Raw genomic sequence first — 19249 nt, forward strand, 5'->3', positions numbered from 1 at the left:
CTTAGCAATCACTTAGCACTTGTGGTTTGCAAAATGCTTTTCTATGTTTCTCAAGGAAGCTATTGGATTCTTCTTCTCAGCTGCTTTCACAAAAGTTGTGCTCCATTTCCCATCAAGAATTATTCTTTATCAAATAAAGTTGTTTAGGGTGCTGCGTGCTGTGCAGTCACAAGGTTATGCTCAAAATCCTACAAGCTAGGCTTCAGCAGTATGTGAACCAAGAACCACCGGAAGTACAAGCTGGGTTTCGAAGAGGCAGAGGAACTAGAGATCAAATCGCCAACTGGATCATGGAGAAAGCAAGAGAACTCCAGAAAAACGTCTATTTCTGCTTCATTGACTACGCTAAAGCCTTTGATTGTGTGGATCACAACAAACTGTGGCAAATCCTTAAAGAGATGGGAGTACCAGACCACCTTACCTGTCTCCTGAGAAACCTGTACAAGGGTCAAGAAGCAACAGTAAGAACCAGACATGGAACAACCGATTGGTTCCAAATTGGGAAAGGTGTACGACAAGGCTGTATATTGTCACCCTGCTTATTTAACTTATATGCAGAGTACATCGTGAGAAACGTCGGGTTGGATGAATCACAGGTCGGAATTAAGATTGACGGGAGAATTATTAACAACCTCAGATATGCAGACGATACCACCCTAATGGCAGAAAGCGAAGAGGATCTCAAGAGCCTCTTGTTGAGGGTGAAAGAGGAGAGTGCAAAAGCGGGTTTGAAACTCAACATTAAAAAAAACGAAGATCATGGCATCTGGCCCCATCACTTCCTGGCATATAGAAGGGGAAGAAATGGAAGCAGTGACAGATTTTATTTTCTTGGGCTCCAAGATCACCGCAGACGGTGACTGTAGCCATGAAATTAAAAGACGCTTGCTCCTTGGGAGGAAAGCTATGGCAAACCTAGCCAGCATAGTAAGAAGCAGAGACATCACCTTGCTGACAAAGGTCCATCTAATCAAAGCTATGGTTTTCCCAGTAGTAATGTATGGCTGTGAGAGCTGGACTATAAGGAAGGCTGAGCGCCGAAGAATTGATGCTTTCGAACTGTGGTGCTGGAGAAGACTCTTATGAGTCCCCTGGACTGCCAGGAGGTCAAATCAGTCAATCCTAAAGGAAATCAACCCTGACTGCTCATTGGAGGGACAGATACTGAAGCTGAAGCTCCAATATTTTGGCCACCTAATGCGAAGAGAAAACTCCCTGGAAAAGACCCTGATGCTGGAAAAGACCGAAGGCAAAAGGAGAAGGGGATGACAGAGGATGAGATGGCTAGATAGCATCACTGATGCAATGAATATGAACTTGAGCACGCTCCAGGAGAGAGTGCAGGACAGGAAGGCCTGGCGTGCTATGGTCCATGGGGTCACGAAGAGTTGGACACGACTGAACAACTGAACAACAAATTTGTTTATTGGTTATTCATTTTTAATAACATGTATATACTGTTTAATATTAAAAATCTCCAAGAGATCACATTCCAATATTAAAAATCACATTTAAATAAAATATTAAAATACTAATATCATACTGCACTTATACAAGTCTATGGTGCGACCACACTTGGAATACTGTCCACAGTTCTGGTCACCACACCTAAAAAAAGATACTGTACAGCTGGCAAAAGTGCAGAAAAGGGCCACTAAAATGATGAAGGGGCTGGAGTGACTCCCCTAGGAGAGAAGGTTACAACAGCTGGGATTGTTTAGCTTGGAAAAAGGAGGGTGAGGGGAGACATGCTAGATAGGGATGTCAGAGAATTCCAGCACAGATTGAAATGGGATCAAATTGCCTTCAATCCATACCATGGAATCCTCCAAGGAACGGCATGACGAGGTTCCGTGGAGCCGGCGCTCACATGGCTCCTTTTATTTACAAAGATACTTCTGGAATAAAATCCATAAATCAGAAGGGTAGAATGCGAATGGGTTTCCCATATGTTAAGATAATAAATGAGTATTTTCCTTGCGACCACACAGCTGTCTTTCGCTGAGTCACGAAGTGCACGTAAATCCTCAATCTTTTTTTTTAATTGTCTGTGGAGGTGAGGGCAGGTGAGGGCAGGTGACTGAGATCCCTCCAGGCCACCCCCACACCAGGAAGATAAGGTCATCGAGGGGAGGGAACTCAAGGGAGGAGGGAGGGGAGGGGAGGGGAGGGGAGGGAGTCCAACCATTTCTTCCGCCTTCACTTCGGTCACCACTCACTTCACTTGCTCGAGACGAGAGGCGCTGCTGCTGCACAGAGCGTCCGCAGCTGGGAAGTGCGGCCCTGGTCCTATGGCACCGCTCAGCCACTGTTACAGTGAAGGCATGTTCTTTGATATACTCTACATGAATGTGCCCCTATTCAGTGATTTTGTGGTGGCATATGGTGGGGGAAGGCCAGCAGCAAAGGACTCCATCCCCCAGCAGCCTGTGTTTTGGGCTGAGAAGGACTCCATCCTCTAGCAGCCTGTGTTTGGGCCTGAGAAGGACTCCATCCTCCAGCAGCGTGTGTTTAAGCCTGAGAAGGACTCCATCCTCCAGCAGCCTGTGTCAAGGTCTGAGAAGGATTCCATCCTCCAGCAGCCTGTGTTTGGGGCTGAAAAGGACTCCATCCCCCAGCAGCCTGTGTTTTCTAGGCTGCATGGACTCCATCCTCCAGCAGCCTGTGTTTTGGGCTGAGAAGAACTTCTTCCTCCAGCAGCGTGTGTTAAGGCCTGAGAAGGACTCCATCCCCCAGCAGCCTGTGTTTGGGGCTGTTAGAAAAAGAGACTCCATAACTGATTGGCGCCTCAGTCATGTAAGAGCCCGAGTGGTGGGAAAAATGTAGGCGGAGCAAGAAGGGAACCATACTGACGCACTCATGACTAACGGTTTGGTAAGCTGGTGTACTGACTGTTTATTGGCTGTTGGCTTGGTAAGCTGATGTACTGACTGTTTCATTGGTTACTGGCAAGAACAATAGAAGTGATAAGGTATAAAAGGCTTCTGCACACGTGCTTCGGGGTCCAGACTGCTCTGCACCCGTTTTGCAAGATGATCAATAAAATAGTGTTGGATCCACTGCTGCCTGCCTGGCATCGCTTTCTTCCAACTGAAAGCAAGAACTTTTTATCTAACAATTTGGTGCCGTGACTTGGATCCTGCTTCGGGGCGCGTCCCCTTCACGCTGAGCCGAGGGCCGTGGAGGAGGAGTGGCCACAGGTGGTTGTTTTGTACTGCCTTCTCCTCACATTGTCATTGGCGAAGGCGCTTGGGGACCAACGCCAGAGGGAGAGGGAGACGTGATCACTCCTTTTTGGCACCGGCAGTGGATCAATAAGCAGCTGGACGCGGCTGCGAGTGGGACAGAGGAGGCCTTGGGGTAAGTGAAACAGTTTACTTTATGGGACACATGCGGGATGGTGGTACGTTTGTGATTGTGTGAGACGCCTACGGGCGAAGCGAGTGAGGAGCCTCGATCTGCATTTCCCTATCCCGGCGACGGGCTAGGTCAGAGGAGGGCGAAGCGCAAGATTTGTTGAGTGAAATCCCACCGTCATGGGCGGGTCCCAATCCAGACCCACGGGAGAGTCCCATACGCCCTTGGAGTGTTGTTTGCGCAACTGGTCACATTTCAAACAAGATTATGGAACTAAAATGATGAAGGATCATCTTGTCCTTCTTTGTACCAGGGAATGGCTGACATTGGAGCCCAAATGGCCACCCGGGGGGGTCTTTTGACCTGACTTTAGTTTCTGATGTACATATAATAGTAACACAGAGGGGAAGTTGGGATCAGTTCCCCTATATTGATTCATGGGCAACTTGCGTACCCCTTGGTGACAAGCCCGCCCCGTGGGTAGTTAAATGTATGTCTTTGGCCCTCCTTGTGATAACTGAAAAAAAATTAATAAGGAAGGGACCACCTAGGGTGGTAGCTACAGCACTCGAGGATCCATTACTTCCTCCTCCCTACGGGACGGCTGTCGCGGGGGGACAACACCCGCTCCAGCCTCCATTTCCTCCGAGGGAGCCTGCCCAAGGGTTGCAACCGTTAAAAATTCCCGAGGGAGACCCTCCTTGTGAGCCAAGGTCCAGCCCCGAGTCTATGACTGAGTTCGAGGACACTTTCCAAGATTGTTTGGACGCCCTCGAGAAAAATCTTAAAGAGATAAAGGGTGCTTGGGGGCCTTGAACCCAGGAAAAGGTGCCTGATAAAGAGGGGGAAACAAAAGGAGGGCCTAATTACAATTTACGAAAGGACCCTCAGCCACCAGTAAAATTGACATTCCCTATTAGAGAGGTCCCCGATCCTACCGCCCAACACCCTCAGGGAACAATGTTTGTTTACGTCCCCTTTATGACATCTGATTTGTACAATTGGAAACAGTTCAATCCTCCCTTTGAGGAGGACCCTGGTCCATTGTTGTCCTTAATGGAAAATGTGAGGCTCACACACAATCCTACCTGGGACGACACACAAATGTTGTTAAACACTTGTTTCCTTAGTCAAAAACCGACTATTCTTGCAGGGGCGCAGACCAGATTTAGAGAAGAGAACCCACAGGCGACTGAAGAGCGGGTGGCAGAGGTTTTGCCCATTGGGAGGCCTGATTGGGGAGTGGCCACGGCAGCGCAAAGGCAATTACATGCCAAGTACTTTCGGCTTGTTTTAGCGGGCATGAAACAGGCCGCTCGAAGGGCCCCCAATCTGCAAAAGGTCTTGACGTTAAAACAGGACAAAAGCGAACCCCCTGCCGTTTTCCTCCAAAGGCTGAGAGAAGCCTTTGCTAAATATACTGATATCGACCTAAATGACCCAAATAACCTACGAATTCTCACAACGCAGTTTGTGGGAAATAGCTGCCAAGATATCAGAAAAAAATTACAAAAAGTCGAAGGAGGACTGGCAGCAGATTTGGGAGTCCTGGTTGAAGTAGCCCAGAAGGTCTATGAGAGACGAGAGGAGGAAGAAGAAAAAGAAAAAGGTAAGAGGCAGGCGAAACTACTTGCTGCCGTTCTCAGGCCAGAACAAGGAGGGATTAAGAAGGGTGGAAAGGGAAACAGAAAAGGGCCTCCCTTAGGAAAGGATCAGTGCGCTTTTTGTAGAAAGATTGGACACTGGAAGCGAGACTGTGAAGCCCTAAAACAGAAAGAGAAAGAAAGCAGGGGGGAAGAGCAAAAGGTGTTGTATGAACAAGAAAGAGATGAGGACAGACCGGGGTCTGCCCCCCTCTTGGCCGTCTCCAAGGCAAGACGGGACCCCATGGTCAAAATTAGAGTTGGGAGCCGCTCCTACGATGCCCTCGTAGATACAGGTGCTGCCTTGTCCATACTCCCCCTTAACAAGCCACCAACGGGAAGTGGGGGAACTACCACCATAATGGGGGTTGAGGGAAGGGCAACGCGAGTGCCCCTTTCTCATCCTTTGTTTACCAAAGTTGGGAAAACACACCTAGAACACACATTTGTCTGTACCTCCTCCTGTCCGGTGGCATTGTTAGGGAGGGACGTATTGACTAAGCTCCAAATTGAGATCACTTTCACTCCTGATGGAAGAATGGAAGTACAACTCCCTAAGCAACAGAGCAGTAACTATCAAATGGCCCTTTTTAAAGCCATTGAGGAACCCACCTCAGAGGCAAATGAAGACTGGTGCTTAATAGAAAACAGAGTCAATCCTCTGGTTTGGGCCGGGGTTGGAGGGGCCTCTCATGCCAAATTGGCAGCACCGTACAAAATTCCTCTCAAGGAAGGGGCGAAACCAGTTCATGTGAGGCAGTATCCCCTTTCCTGCCAAGGGAAGCTGGGTCTACAACCAGTAATAATGGAGCTCCGAGAGGAAGGTCGACTCATCGAGATAATGTCCCCCTACAACACGCCCATATTCACTGTGTCAAAAGGGGGGGGCAAGGGGTTTTGCCTTGTGCAAGACCTCCGCCTCATTAACCAGCAAATCAAGGCCCCCCACCCTGTGGTCCCTAACCCACACACCCTTCTCATAAGAATTCCAGAAGATCATGCATGGTTCACCGTCATAGACCTAAAAGACGCTTTCTTTAGCATCCCACTCCACCCTGACTTGAGGCCTTTGTTCGCCTTTGAGTGGGAGAGTCCAGAGAGTGAGTCAAAGGTTCAATTAACATGGACAGTGATCCCTCAGGGGCTCAATCTTTCACCGGTCGTCTTTGGCCAGCCGCTTCAAAAGGACCTCGAGCCTTGGGTCCATCAGCACCTTGAGGTGCATCTCCTCCAGTACTGTGACGACCTCCTGATTTCAGCCAAGGCCAAGGATATGTGCCTTAATGAAACAATTTCCCTCCTTAATCATCTAGCAGAGGGGGGCTATAAGGTGTCAAGGGAGAAGGTGCAGCTAGTCCAACCAACTGTAAAATTCCTAGGTTACCACTTAGCCAAGGGGACCCGAAGCTTGGGATCAGAATGAGTCGAAGTCATTCATGACACCCCTGTCCCTACATCCCCCCGTGAGCTAAGGGCCTACCTGGGATTGACTGGATTCTGTTGGCTATGGATAGCCGACTATGGGGAAATAGCACGGCCACTATATGAGGCGCTGCAGAAAGATAAATTAGATAAATGGAAATGGACTAAAGAAATGAATAAGTCTTTCCTCAGCCTTAAAGCTGCCCTTGTGTCACCACCGGCTCTCACCATGCCAAATCCCAGTCGACCGTTTAGACTCTATGTGCATGAGAATAAGGGCGTAGCCTCGGGGGTACTCTGCCAACAGATGGGCCCTTCCTGGAGGCCAGTAGGTTACTACTCCAAAGTCCTTGATGTTGTGGCACGAGGATGGCTGAGCTGCTTGAGAGCGGTAGCAGCGACAGCCCTAATCTGCACTGAAGCTGAAAAAATGACAATGGGGGGGACCATCGAGGTCTGGGTGCCACATGGGGTACCGCAAATCCTAGGGTCAGGGGGAGGAAGCAAATTCCTCAACCCAGCTCGGCATTCCCGATATGAAATAGGTTTACTAACAAACGAAAGCATCACTTTCAAGGCTTGCTCTAGCTTCAACGTCGCCACCCTGTTACCAGCAATACAGGCCACACGTGGGCCGGGGCTCCCAGATCATGATTGTCTTGAAGTACTAGACTTGGATACCAAGGGTCGGCCAGATCTTGAAGATGAACCGTTAGAAGGAGCCGAAGATTTGTTTGTAGATGGGTCCAGTTATATGCTAGACGGGAAGCGTTACACAGGGGCGGCTGTCGTCACCCAAAGCGAGAGTGTCCATGAAGAATGACTGCCTCCTCATTTCTCTGCCCAATCCGCTGAACTGGTGGCCCTGACAAGAGCTTTGCAGGCAGGCAAAGGAAAGCGGGTAAACATTTACACTGACAGTAAAAGTGCTTTTGCCGTTGTGCACGCCCACGGACAGTTATGGAAAGAGAGGGAATTCCTTACAGCAAATGGATCCCCAGTTGCCAATGGCGGCTTAATCGTGGACCTTTTAGATGCCCTCCAGTTACCCTTACAAGTGGCTGTTATCCACGTCCGAGCCCATGGAAGGGAAAAAGAGGAAAAGTGGAAGCAAGGAAATCAAAGAGCTGATGAGGCCGCAAAGAGAGCAGCCAGGGAAGGAATCCAAGGAACATTCCTTGTCTTACCCAGAAGGGGAGAGCGCCCCACATACTCCCCCTCTGAGCTGCAAATGGCACAAGAACACAAAGTGAGTCCCTGCGATGATGGATGGATCCAGATGACGGATGGAAGACTGCTTCTTCCGCAGACCCTGCAGGGAGTTATCCTAGAACAAGTGCATCATTCTCTTGGACACCCTGGGGCATCAGCCATGATTGACTATTGCAAAAGGCTGTTTGTCTCTCCTGGCCTAACTGTACGTGCCCATCGACTAGCCACAACCTGCGAAGTCTGCCAGAAAACTAACTCCCCCAGGGCACCCCCTCCACCAAAAGGAGGGCGACCATGGGCATACTATCCCTTCCAGAGGGTACAGATTGATTTTGCTGAAATGCCACCGTGTAGGGGTTACAGGCATTTGCTTGTAATAGTGTGTCAAATGACGGGGTGGGTAGAAGCGTTCCCATGCAGAAACTGTCAGGCAAAAACTGTAGTTGCTAAGTTGTTACAGGAGGTGGTGCCCCGGTTCTCCTTGCCTGAAGTTATAGAATCCGACCAGGGCTTACATTTCACCTCAGCTGTTACGCAAGGGTTGGCACGAGCCCTGGGGGTAGAGTGGCACCTACACTGCCCCTGGAGACCCCAGGCGAGTGGGCAAGTTGAAAGAACCAATCGCAGTCTTAAAGAGACTCTAACCAAGCTCCAGCAAGGGGTAAAACTCACTTGGGTTGAGGCTCTGCCAATAGCTCTGACAAAGCTTCAAAAAATGCCAAGAAAAGACATAAAGCTGTCTCCCTTTGAGCTAATGTTTGGATTCCTGCCTCGGGTACACTGCGGAAGGAGGGAGGAGGTCAAATGGGAGATGGGAGATCAAATGTTAAGGGGCCAGTTGACTTCTCTACAGCCTGTTCTTTCACAGCTCCGGGCCTACTCTGTCCCGTTCCAGAGATTGCCACTAGATGCTCCCATCCATCTTTTCCAACCGGGAGATGAAGTATTGCTGAAAAAGTGGAATAAAGAAGCTTTAAAGGAGGGGTGGGAAGGACCCTACCTAGTGGGACCAACCAGCCATTCATGTGTAAAACTTGTTTCTAGCAAATGGACACATTGCAGCCAGTTGAAGCCATTTAGATGACCCCTGCTTCCTCCTGCCACCCGGAAAGAACAGGAGGACACGGGCAACGGTCCTCTGCTCCCTGGCACCCCCCTGGAAGCTGCCAGGGACACAGGCGAAGAAGCCATCCAGGAGCCACAATCACCTGTAATATACAAGTCACAACATCTGGGAAAAGCTCGGGTTCGGATTACAAAAAACTTGTAATATGAAGCAAGTATTATGGGTGGTGGTGATAATGCTAATCAAAGAGATATTAACATGGGCGGTGATACCTCAAGGGTTTAGACTTGACAGCTTTAAAGTAAAACCCCAAAATGCCACACCTACGCCTCCCAAACCACCTCTGGTGCAAATCCCCGAGGAAGAGAAGCGACCCTGGAAAGCCAGGTTAGGAATCCCAATAAAAGAGGAAACTGATAATGTGTGGTGAGAATGGGTAAAGTATACCGCCAAGTCCTTAAATAAGTCTGACTGTTTTGTTTGTGCCGCAGGAAGACCAGCAGCGAAAGTGATGCCTTTTCCTCTAGGATGGGACACTCCCTCCCTCCTCACCTGTGTGATCCGCTTGTTCCAACACCCTGATGCGTGGGGAGAAGAGGAGTGCCAGACTCTCAATAAGCTATACCCTCCTCTCAAATTAAAAAATTGCGTTACACCCTCCATAGTTTTTTTGCAACAAAGAAACCATACCGGATGCTTACACCGGGACCTACAGGGATGGAGGAGCGGTTGGGGAACCTGGCAAGCAAAATAAAATGTGTTAATTCCAACCGCTTTAGAAATAATTCCCTTCCAATCCCACAGGCTGATCTCTGGTGGTACTGTGGGGGGTCTAAAGTTATATGAAGTGTTGCCCCCCAATTGGTCCGGAGCATGTGGATTAGTCCAGTTGGCAGTCCCCTTTTCAATTGCATATCATCCAGTAGAAGGAACTAGCCATCCCCGACGGAAGTGGTTGGTAACCCCTTTTGATGATCAAATATACATTGACTCTATAGGGGTGCCACGGGGAGTAGGGATGGCGGAGAATTTCTCCCCGAAACTTCGGGGGGCCGAGCGCCAACGTGTTCGGCCCCCCGAACAAGTTTCAGGGAGAAATTAAGGCTATTTGCGTTGCCCTTATTTTCGCCGTAGTCTACGTAAACATTGACGTAGACTACAGCAACTAAATAAGGAACGCGAATGGCGGCTCCCTATGGGGGCCACCATTCGCGTACGCGCTTTTTTTTTTTTTTAAGTCACCCGTGATAGGCTACGTGACGATTCACGTAGCCTATCACGGCTGACTTTCCAGATCTAGCCGTGATAGGCTACGTGAATCGTCACGTAGCCTATCAGGGGACGTTGTTTTTTTTTTTTTTTACTTTCGTGTTCGCGGCCGGGCAAGGCGGGAAGCCCCCCCCCCGGCCTGAATTTCGGCCGGGCGAGGCGGGAAGCCTCCCCCCCCCCGGCCTGAACTTCGCGGGGGGAGCAGCGAAGCGCTCCCCCCCACCACGAAAAAGCTGCGAGAAAAGGTAAGTGACTTTCGTTCACCCCTAACGGGGAGTACCAGATGAGTTCAAAGGGAGGAATCAAATCGCTGCAGGATTTGAATCTACCTTGTTTTGGTGGGTGACAATTAACAAAAATGTAGATTGGATCAATTACATTTATTATAATCAACAAAGGTTTATAAACTACACCCGTGATGCTGTAAAGGGATTGGCTGAGCAGCTAGATGCCACTACCAAATGGCCTGGGAAAATGGGCATGTTCTTGATATGATGTTAGCAGAAAAAGGAGGGGTATGTGTTATGTTAGGTGGGCGATGTTGCACCTTCATCCCTAACAACACTGCTCCAGACGGCACAGTAACAAGGGCCTTGCGTGGCCTCACTGCCTTATCCGAGGAGTTAGCCGAGAATTCAGGAATTAACAACCCCGTGACCGCCTCGTTGGAAAGATGGTTTGGAAAATGGAAACATCTAGTGGCCTCGATCCTTATCTCGCTTGCAGTAACGGCCGGAGTTTTAGTACTATTTGGTTGTTGCATTATCCCCTGCGTCAGAGGCTTATCCCAGCGATTAATTGAAACCGCTCTATCAAAGCAGATGCTCTTGCTTTATTGTACCAATAATGAGACTCAGCTTTAAGCACTTTAAGACGTGAGTAAAGACTTACAGGAGGGAATTGTTAGAAAAAGAGACTCCATAACTGGTTGGCGCCTCAGTCACGTAAGAGCCCGAGTGGCGGGAAAAATGTGGGCGGAGCAAGAAGGGAACCATACTGACGCGCTCATGACTAACGGCTTGGTAAGCTGGTGTACTGACTGTTTATTGGCTATTGGCTTGGTAAGCTGATGTACTGACTGTTTCATTGGTTACTGGCAAGAACAATAGAAGTGATAAGGTATAAAAGGCTTTTGCACACGTGCTTCGGGGTCCAGACTGTTCTGCACCCGTTTTACAAAACGTTTCAATAAAATAATGTTGGATCTACTGCTGCCTGCCTGGCATCCCTTTCTTCCAACCGAAAGCAAGAACTTTTTATCTAACAGGGCTGAGAAGAACTCCATCCACCAGCAGCCTGTGTTTTCCAGGCTGCATAAACTCCATCCTCCAGTAGCCTGTGTTAGGGCCTGAGAAGGACTCCATCCCCCAGCAGCCTGTTTTAGGGCCATAGAAGGACTCCATCCCCCAGCAGCCTGTTTTAGGGCCTGAGAAGGACTCCATCCCCCAGCAGCCTGTGTTTAGGCCTGAGAATGACTCCATCCCCCAGCAGCCTGTGTTTAGGCCTGAGAAGGACTCCATCCCCCAGCAGCCTGTGTTTAGGCCTGAGAAGTACTCCATCCCCCAGCAGCCTGTGTTTAGGCCTGAGAAGGACTCCATCCCCCAGCAGCCTGTGTTTAGGCCTGAGAAGGACTCCATCCTCCAGCAGCCTGTGTTAAGGCCTGAGAAGGACTCCATCCCCCAGCAGCCTGTGTTTGGGCCTGAGAAGGACTCCATCCCCCAGCAGCCTGTGTTTAGGCCTGAGAAGGACTCCATCCCCCAGCAGCCTGTGTTTAGGCCTGAGGACTCCATCCTCCAGCAGCCTGTGTTAAGGCCTGAGAAGGACTCCATCCCCCAGCAGCCTGTGTTTGGGCCTGAGAATAGGGGTGGACGAAAGTCACTTACCTGTCCTCGAAGCTTGTTCGTGGTGGGGGGGAGGCGCTTCGCTTCTCCCCCCGCGAAATTCAGGCCGGGGGGGGCTTCCCACCTCGCCCGGCCGAAATTCAGGCCGGGGGGGAGGCTTCCCGCCTCGCCCGGCCGAAATTCAGGCCGGGGAGAAGGCGCCTCGCCTCACCCGGCCGCAAACTCAAAAGTTAAAAAAAACAACGCCCCCCTGATAGGCTACGTGACGATTAACGTAGCCTATCACGGCTAGATCTGCAAAGTCAGCTGTGATAGGCTACGTTAATCGTCATGTAGCCTGTCATGGGTGACTTAAAAAAAAAAAAGCGTACGCAAATGGCGGCCCCCATAGGGAGCCGCCATTTGCGTTCCTTATTTGGACAGGGGTAGTGTATGTAAAGATTTACGTAGACTACGGCGAAAATAAGGGCACGCTATTTGCGTTGCCCTTATTTTCACCGTAGTCTACGTAAATCTTTACGTAGACTAGACGTGCCAAAATAAGGAACGCAAATGGCGGCGCCCATGGGCACCGCCATTTGCGTACGCGCTTTTTTTTCCCAAAGTCACCTATGATAGGCTACGTGACGATTTACGTAGCCTGTCATGGCTGACTTTGGAAATCTAGCCGTGATAGGCTACGTAAATTGTCATGTAGCCTATCATGGGTGTGTGTTGTTGTTTTTTTCCTTTTTTTTTTCGAGGCCGGGTAGACGGGGCGCTCCTACTCGGCCTGAATTTCAGCCGGGCAGGGCGGGGTGCCTCCCCCCCTCGCCTGAACTTCGGAGGGAGAACCGAAGCGCCTCCCCCCCACCACGAAGCAAGCTTTGAGAACAGGTAAGGGACTTTCGTCCATCCCTACACCACATGCATTTATGTCTCCTCCTGCGCACCCGAGTCATGAGCATGGAGCAGAAAATAACCTGTAGTCAATCTGGGACTCAAAAGATGTGCGGATGTCGGAGATTCAGCATGGAGGTTGTAGTTCAACGACATTTGGTGGAGCTGGAAGCGCAAGGTGTGACCAGCACCAATACCCCAGCACCAGTCTGCCCTGCCATGGCAAGCAGCACACACCACCAAACACTGCTGCAGAAAGTGACGCAGCCAGCCACATCTCTGGAGGAACAGGAAAAATGTGCATGGATGGTGAGCGGAAGGGCAGTGTGTCCAAAGCAGATGAAAATGTTCCCCAGGAGATTCCACAGCGGTGGAATGAAAGTCACGACGAGGTCTACATCATTACAGAGGATGAATCTGGTAAGACTCGATCCTCCCACAGGCTTTTCAGAGTTTTAGCGGTGAGGACAGTTGTGGACAGCTCTTGTGGAGCTTTGAAGTATGTACATTTAATTTGCGCCTTGTGGTGTATGTTTTCTCAGTGCTAGCGCAGTAGTAGCTTACATCTGCATCTGGTGGGATGTTGATTGCAATTCCAAGCTATGTTTCATAGATTTCCATAAGTATATAGTGTCTTCTCATTGCTATTATTCATATGTAAAAGGTGCATTTATCCTGAAATTCCGCTTCTGTTTCCGCTTCTTCTGTCTGTGGGACAGAAGATGAACCAGATCCAGAGCTGCCTGCTGATAATGACCTCGTGGGCAGCGGTTCACGTAATTTGGAAAATAAGCCCAGAGGACTTAATTTCAGCAGTGATTCAGACAGCAATGATGATGCGTCCTTCTGTACCAATGTCCCTCAGAGAGACTGAGTCTGTGGTCAAGTCTGCAGGGTTCTTTGGGAGCAATCCCAAACCTCAGGGACCAATATCCCCTGCTAAGCGCGCATCATCACCAGTGCCACCAAGAACGTCCTCCACAAGCAGAGATGGGCAGAAACGTGCAGCTCCCGATGCCGCCTCATCTGAAACTGATGTCCCCATTCCCCAAAGAAAAGATGGTGGCAGGGCAAGTTCCTATGTGTGGCGCTTCTTCCAATATGAGAAAAATGATCGTTACATCGTGGTTTGCGATGTTTGTAGAAGTAGCGTGCACCTAGGAAAGGAAGGGGGCTGTGGACGAGTGGGCACGTCTGCCATGAGGCGACACACGGAGGTGCATCATGCGCTTCTTGTGCCCAAGGATAGTAAAGGCTAGTCCCTCTCACAACCATCCGAAAAGAGCATTACCGCCTTCTTTGCATCATCTTGCAAAGACCAAGCGCAAAGTGGTCCGGGTGAGAAGGACACAGAAGGCAACTTAGCTAAGAGGCAGGCGTCAGTGGAGAAATGCCTCACGCTGACACAGAAATTCCCCCCAGACAGCATCCAGGCAGCAAGGTTGAATCGAGCCCAGACAGAGTTCATTGCTCGATGCATGCTGCCCTTCTCCAGAGTGGAAGAGGAGGCCTTCCGGGACTTGGTGAAGGAATTGTGCCCTTGGTGGGAGGGCCCTTCTCCTCACTGCATTAGTGGCATTGCCATTCCAGCCCTGGCTTCTGAAATCAGAAGGGAGCTCCAGCAGGATGTGAAACGCGCAGTTGGAGGCAGTGTACGTTTAACGAGTGACACATGGACAAGCAATCAAGCAACGTCTTATCTGTGTGTCGCTGCGCAATGGGTATCCGTCAGTGAGATCTGCAGACTGACTCGGAGAACAGCGACATCGGCCCTCGCAATTTTCTCGGGGACGCACACAGCAGAAAGCATTACGAAGAAAATTGATGGTGTTCCTAAATCCTGGTTCGCCCCCTTAAATCTAGCAGTGGGCTGTTTAGCGACAGATAATGCCTCCAACTACCTGAAAGCGGTCGGCATTGCAGGGTTAAACCACGTTCAGTGCATTGCGCACTGTTTGAACCTTGTGGTGCATTCAGGATTGAAGAATGCATCTCCTAAAATAGGCAAGCTGCTTAAGATGGCCCGAACCATTAGCACCCACTTCAGGCAGTCCTGCTCAGCAATGGAGGCAAGAGGCGCCATCCAACGTAGCGAGACAGATTCATCTTGGACGTGTGCACACGCTGGAACAACACATTGCATATGCTACAGAGACTGTAGCATATGCAATGCTATCAGTGGCTACATTTTAGAGAAACTAAATTTTCCAGATTTTATGTCACACCACAGCAGAAGGTGTTGATGCAAGACCTGGTTGGCATATTAAGAGTCTTTGCGGAATGCACAGCTCCTGAGTGCAGACTATGCTACGCTGGGCCAAGTCCTACCTGTGCTGAAGGCTACAGAAGGGGCGCTGGGAAAATGCTGTGCTGGGCTTTGTCAGCGCACCAGTACTGAAGACAGTCAGGTCCCCGATCCTGCAGTTAGGCTTGCTGAATTCCTTCTGCAGGAGCTGGGCACCAACAAACACATCACTTCGATGAGGGGGGACATGAAATACGTTGCTGCAACATTCCTTGAACCGCAGTTCTGGGATAGCACAATGAGGGAGGTGCTGCAAAGCCAGAACCCTGACTTCCCAAGTCTAAAAAGCTGTCTGACAGAGAAAGTCACGGAGTGCTACCGGAGAGATGTTCTGGAGGAGAAGGAGCCGGGGAAGAGTGAGGCTAGTCGGACTACTACCTCCCCTGAAGATAGTATCTGCAGAAGCAGCAGCACCGGCAGGAAGGGCGATGATGCTACGGCAGCTGCACCACCACGACATACAGGGGCGTCTCTTGGAAAGTTCTACTTGTACTCCTCATTGGCAGCGGAACTCGGTGTAACTGTGCAGGAGAACCGTACAGAAAGAGCCAGGAAAGGATCTGCTTATGATGCGGCTATCCAGGACCTGGAAGCTTATGCCGGAGACAGGTTCTCAGTAATGCACAGCAGACCAGAGGGTGACTCTCTCCTGTTGTTGTTGTTGTTCAGTCGTTAAGTCATGTCTGACTCTTCGTGACCCCATGGACTGGGACACAAAACGTGGACTTTGGCCAAATCTGACCAAAGCTGCCATTTGGCATCTCTCTTGCCCTCCCTCGAGTGTGGCCTCTACCACTGGGAACATCGTCACCAACTGCCAAAGTAGACTCACACCAGCACACGTCTCCACCCTCGCCTTTATCAACTCAAACAGGAAATAGATCCCTAAGCAGCACCTCCCCCCCACCCCCATCTGAAACTGTCAGCATGACAGAGCAGTCGTCAAGTGACGAGGAGGACCCCTTGGGTGCTGATGCGGCCGGTAATGTGACTCCAAGTTCTGAGGCGCAATGACGCAGATCCATGTGTGTGCTTGTGATTGTGTGTGTGACCCTCAGTTCGTGCACATTTTCAATCGGTAGAGAAAAAACCATCTCCAGATGTGCATGAAGAGGCAACTCACAGAGTGGGTTGTACCACCAGCAGCAGACATATTCCACCGTAGCCAACCTGTTCTTGTTCTGTGCAATCACATTTTAAGGTACACACACACACCCTCTCTCACACACAAATATACATACACTACACACATCGCAGACGCCAGCTTGTGTAGAAGCATTCACCAACGTTTGGAGTGAACCTCATGTTTTCAAGTCTTTCCACTAATGTCAAAAGTACACTTTGGAAAGTGATGCACTGAAGGTCTTCGTTTTGCCTCTCTTTTGCAGTGCTGTGTGTCAGTGTGTGGGCACATCGCCCCACAGACTCCCTGTTGGTTCATGTTAGTACTTTTGCTAACTATTTAAGAATAACATTCTATCTCTTGACTTGAACCAAAAGTGTGTTTATTTTTCAGGGCTGGCAGAATTTTAAACAGAACAGCAGTAGCAAAACGAAACACAAACACAATGGCGATGTTCCCGGCTGCAGGCCTCAGCTGAGATCTCATGCCTCCTCAATGGCCTGGACCCTCCTTTGAAGGTCATTACCTGTGCAGAAGGACAAGAATAAACCACAGTAGTAACACGCGTCTTGCAGGCAGTGTGGTTAGCTCAGCTGTCATTCTCTATGCAGTACGGACAGGTCCTATTCAGCCTCTGCACATCCCCCGGCAGGCGCCTGAGGAGTGCCAGAGGAGGGGCTTCATCAACTGTGGGAGAAGAAGGGTGGCCTTCCTCCACAGATGCTCCTCCTGCTGTCGGCTGCTGAAGTTGCTGCTGCTCAGTGGCTTCGGGTTGTTGTGCCTCCTCTTCCTCCTCCTCCTCCTCCTCCTCCTCTGCCTCTCTCCTTTCTCTCTCTGCCACCCTCAGTCCCTCCTGAGCCAGCAATTCATGATGCGCCGCTGTGGAATGTCACAGCAACAGAATGATTTCAGTTATATATGCGGTGAGCAAAACCATGGTCATTGATCCGTCTATCACCATTTCCAATTCTACCGTAAGAACCACAGATTCCGTCCTCCCACCACAAGGTAGGGATGGACGAAAGGGACTTAACTCGTCCCGCAGCTTGCTTCGCGGTGGGGGAGAGGCGCTTCGGTTGTCCCCCCGAAGTTCAGGCGAGGGGGGGAGGGGCCCCGCCTTGCCCGGCCAAAATTCAGGCCGGGGGGGAGGCGCCCCATCCCTCGCCAGCGAAATTCAGGCCGGCTAGGAGCGCCCCGTCTACCCGGCCGCGAAAAAAAGAGTAAAACATACACACACACACCCGTGATAGGCTACGTAACGATTTACGTAGCCTATCACGGCTAGATTTCCAAAGTCAGCTATGATAGGCTATGTAAATCGTCACGTAGCCTATCACGGGTGACTTGGGGGAAAAAAAAAAAAAGCGTGTACACAAATGGCGGCTCCCATGGGGACCACCATTTGCGTTCCTTATTTTGGCACATCCAGTCTACGTAAACATTTACGTAGACTACGGCGAAAATAAGGGCAATGCAAATAGCGTTCCCTTATTTTCGCCGTAGTCTACGTAAATCTTTACGTAGACTAGACGTGCCAAAATAAGGAACGCAAATGGTGGTGCCCCATGGGTGCCGCCATTTGCGTACGCGCTTTTTGCCCCCCAAAGTCACCCATGATAGGCTACGTGACTATTAACGTAGCCTATCACGGCTGACTTTGGAAATCTAGCCGTGATAGGCTACGTTAATCGTTACGTAGCCTATCATGGGTTTTTTTTCCCCCACTTTTTCTTTCACGGCCGGGGAGACGGGGCGCTTCTCCCCGGCCTGAATTTCGGCCGGGCGAGGCAGGGCGCCCCCCCCCCAGCCTGAACTTCGGGGGGAGAAGCAAAGCGCCTCCCCCCCACCGCGAAGCAAGCTGCAGGACAAGGTAAGTCCCTTTCGTACATCCCTAGCTGAGCCTCCAGTGGTACAGTGGTGGGTTTGGCAATGGGGCCCGCTCTCCGCTGCATCCAGCCCTTCCTTGATAAAGGAGCGCTTCAGGGCCTTCCACTTGGAGCACAGTGCCCCGTGGCACCACATGGCACGTACAAGCACCACAACGAGACAACCACCATGCACACGCACAACCGCCACAACCGGACAACCACCACGCACACGCACAACTGCCACAACCAGACAACCACCATGCACACGCACATGCACAACCACCACAACTGGACAACCATCACGCACACACAGAACCACCGCAACCGGACAACCACCATGCACATGCACTACCACCACAACTGGACAACCACCTCGCACACGCACCACCACCACAACTGGACAACCACCACACACATGCACAACCACCACAGCTGGACAACCACCAGGCAGACGCACAACTACCACAACCGGACAACCACCAGGCATACGCACAACCACCACAGCTGGACAACCACCACGCACACACACAACCACCACAACCAGACAACCACCATGCACATGCACACACACAACCACCACAACTGGACAGCCATCATGCACATGCACAACCACCACAGCTGGACAACCACCATGCACACACACAACCACCACAACCAGACAACCACAACGCACATGCACAACCACCCCAACCGGACAACCACCATGCACATGCGTGCACACAACCACCACAACCGGACAACCCCCATGCACATGCACAACCACCACAACCGGACAACCCCCATGCACATGCACAACCACCACAACCGGACAACCACCACGCACACGCACCACCACCACCACCGGACAACCACCATGCACATGCACAACCACCACAGCTGGACAACCACCATGCACACGCACAACCACCACAACTGGACAACCACCAGGCACACGCACATTCACTACTACCACAACCAGACAACCACCATGCACACGCGCACACACAACCACCACAACCAGACAACCACCATGCACATGCGCACACACAACCACCACAACCGGACAACCACCATGCACATGCACAACCACCACATCTGGACAACCACCATGCACACACACAACTACCACAACCAGACAACCACCATGCACACGCACACACACAACCACCACAACCGAACAACCCCCATGCACATGCACATGCACAACCACCACAACCAGACAACCACCATGCACACGCACAACCAGACAACCACCAAGCACACGCACAGCCGCCACAATCGGACA

At 50.7% G+C, this 19249-nt stretch overlaps 1 long non-coding RNA gene across 1 annotated transcript in view; it reads left to right on the plus strand.

The window, feature by feature from the left end:
• LOC146356740 (uncharacterized) overlaps positions 1–19249 on the plus strand; it is a 563405-nt gene that overhangs the window by 274383 nt on the left and 269773 nt on the right. The window lies entirely within an intron of this gene.

The sequence above is a fragment of the Heloderma suspectum genome, chromosome 2 (assembly GCF_057233095.1).
Source record: "Heloderma suspectum isolate Gila_16-S chromosome 2, 16-S_ref, whole genome shotgun sequence".
In the NCBI taxonomy this organism is placed as follows: domain Eukaryota; kingdom Metazoa; phylum Chordata; class Lepidosauria; order Squamata; family Helodermatidae; genus Heloderma; species Heloderma suspectum.